General features: G+C 41.0%; 1 non-coding gene across 1 annotated transcript; it reads right to left on the bottom strand.

Moving 5' to 3' along the window:
* Window positions 1-270: 270 nt before the first annotated feature.
* LOC135530439 (U7 small nuclear RNA) lies at window positions 271-323 on the bottom strand. The gene has a single exon (XR_010453844.1). It is a non-coding gene; the product is annotated as a U7 small nuclear RNA (small nuclear RNA).
* Window positions 324-2,845: the final 2,522 nt, after the last annotated feature.

Here is a 2,845-nt window from a genome sequence, read left to right as displayed (position 1 = left end):
GTAAAAATAATGATGTAAATGAATGATGTATTGTATGATGTAAATTAACTGTATTATATAAGTATTTAATTAAGTGTTTTTGCAGAGTGTAGTATTTACTGTAGTATACTGTAGTATTTACTGCAGTGTGCTTGCGGATTGTATACTGTAGTACTTACTGTCGTGTTTTTGCAGACTGTAATATACTATAGTATTTACTGTTGTGCCATTGCGGACATTACTGTAGTATTTACTATATTATTTTAGTTTTATTATCTTTCACATAGAAGTGGAGGCTTTTTCCTTGAGGAAACCTACTGGAGAAATACTAAAAGAGAACATTTTCCATAACCTGTAGGTAGGTAGGTAGGACTGGGGTCTGAGAAGATATAGAAAAAAGCAGAAGCTCTGAACTAACCTAGCACATATGTGGATATGGGGAGGGGAATGGTTAGGGGTTATGCAAATTAAATACTGTAGTATTTACTATCGTTAAGGTCTAGTGTTTTTGCAGACTGTAGTGTTTTTGGGGACAATACTGTAGAATTTACTCAGATAATACTGCAGTATACTACAACATTAAGTACTACACATGATCGAGGGATACTACAGTGTATAGTATTGTACTGTATACTACAGTTTACTACAGAATTCTATAGTCACTACTGTAGTAGTCTATAGTAAACTGCAGTATTTTTAATGTGGGCACACACACTTTACTGTAGTACTTACCCTGGGGATGACCCAGATGAAGAGGATGAGCAGACTCAGGAGAAGCACAGAGCCAGCAGTGACAGCTGAGACCAGGACTAGATACCAGGACATTCCTAGCCCATTCTGGTCACACTCCTCATCTGTGGCACAGCAACATACCAGGGTAGCACACGTTTTAATTCCGTTCAGTCCAATACAACTCAACAAACTGACCAGTCTGAACTTGTTTAGAAGTTACAGCCTGGTAGCTCAAATTAGGATTAGTTCCTATGAGACTGCGCTGCTCAGAGATCACATTAAGACAATGGTCCTGAATCATTCCCTAACCCTCCTCTTGACAGCATTACCATTCAATATTTGCAGATCTGTAGGATCTGGATAGGTATAACCCGTGGAGCAGCTTCCAACGTACAGATCTGTAGGATCTGGATAGGTATAACCCGTGGAGCAGCTTCCTGGATAGGTATAACCCGTGGAGCAGATCAGATCTGTAGGATCTGGATAGGTATAACCCGTGGAGCAGCTTCCAACGTACAGATCTGTAGGATCTGGATAGGTATAACCCGTGGAGCAGCTTCCAACGTACAGATCTGTAGGATCTGGATAGGTATAACCCGTGGAGCAGCTTCCAACGTACAGATCTGTAGGATCTGGATAGGTATAACCCGTGGAGCAGCTTCCAACGTACAGATCTGTAGGATCTGGATAGGTATAACCCGTGGAGCAGCTTCCAACGTACAGATCTGTATCCAGGACATACATACCAGGCAGTGTCCGAGAAAGGACAGAAAAATTGCCTTCCGGCAGACGGTACCGGTCCATAAAGGCTCAGACCAACAGGCTCCTAAACAGCTTGTGTCCCCCGACCATAAGACTGTTAACTGGTTCATAACTACTGCTCCTCCTTTGTATTAGATGTTTTCCTACCACTACACTGCTGTTCATGGATTACTGATCACCATTCATATCCATTTATCCAGCTCCTTATCTTATTTATCATGTTGTTTTCTATTTAATTGCTTATTAGTTATACTATTTTGATATTGAATGCTGCACTGTAGGGTAAGGCTGGCAAGTTAAGTATTTCACTGTGCTTGAGCATATGACCACAAAAAACTTGAACATTGAAGAGTGCAGTAAGTGCCAAATGGAAGGTTAGGGAATGAATCAGGACTGGCTGACACTCACCATTCACCACCAGCAAAACAGCTCCTTCCCCCTCAGTCTTATCAATCTTGTTTTTCTTATAAACACTGTACACACACCAGTAGGCCCCAGAGTCTTCTATGGTCAGGTTTGTGGTGGTGATGTCCATTTTGTTGAGTCTTCCGTTAGTCGTCAATCTGAGTTTGAACCTCTCATGGAGGGTTAATTTTTCTGTTGCCTGGTGAAAGTAGAGGACGAGAATCTCTTTTGTTAGGCGCATGTACACACTCAGGTTTTCTTGGTCTGGCAGAGAGGTGCTGCAGTGGATGGTCATAGTGTCTCCCTCCTGCTTTCGGACCAGCAGTCCCTTGCTCCCTTTCATGAGCAGATGGAAGAATGGAAGAAAAACACACACAACATATGTGTCAGATCTTTTGTTTTAACGATAAGCCAATACCAACCAGTTAAGAAGATCTTTACTACCAAAAACTAGTTTCACACAAGTCTGGGTCTATTTTTGGAAATGGATTATGAATACAAGGAACCATCTACTATTCTCATTTGAATATTATGCTTGAAAAGTAAATGACTTGAAAACAGCATCTGTATATCTATGATATTGCAACTCTAGATTACAGTGGACTCGAGATTACAGTGGACTCGAGATTACAGTGGACTCGAGATTACAGTGGACTCGAGATTACAGTGGACTCCTGAAAAAGGCAATGGCTTGGGACTGTTGTGCCAGATATGCAGTTATCAGGAGCAAGCTATTAAAAATCATGTCATTGAAATGAGGCTGGAAAACTGTGTTGTACTTTATTCACAGTGTGTTTATCAGGAGTCGACTGTACAGAATACATTTTAAATGTCAAATTGACCAGATGAAATGTGAAATAAAACACCACCTCTTTCCATGAACTCAAAAGGAGGTCCTCCTCCCAATAGAAAACTAAAATAAACACCACTCACCTTTCTCAGCTAAGGTGCAGCAAAGAAGGCAGAG

This window comes from Oncorhynchus masou, unplaced genomic scaffold, assembly GCF_036934945.1.
Source record: "Oncorhynchus masou masou isolate Uvic2021 unplaced genomic scaffold, UVic_Omas_1.1 unplaced_scaffold_13430, whole genome shotgun sequence".
Taxonomy (NCBI): domain Eukaryota; kingdom Metazoa; phylum Chordata; class Actinopteri; order Salmoniformes; family Salmonidae; genus Oncorhynchus; species Oncorhynchus masou.
Note: the sequence above shows the minus strand (reverse complement) of the source record. Positions and strands in the feature narration are given on the sequence as shown.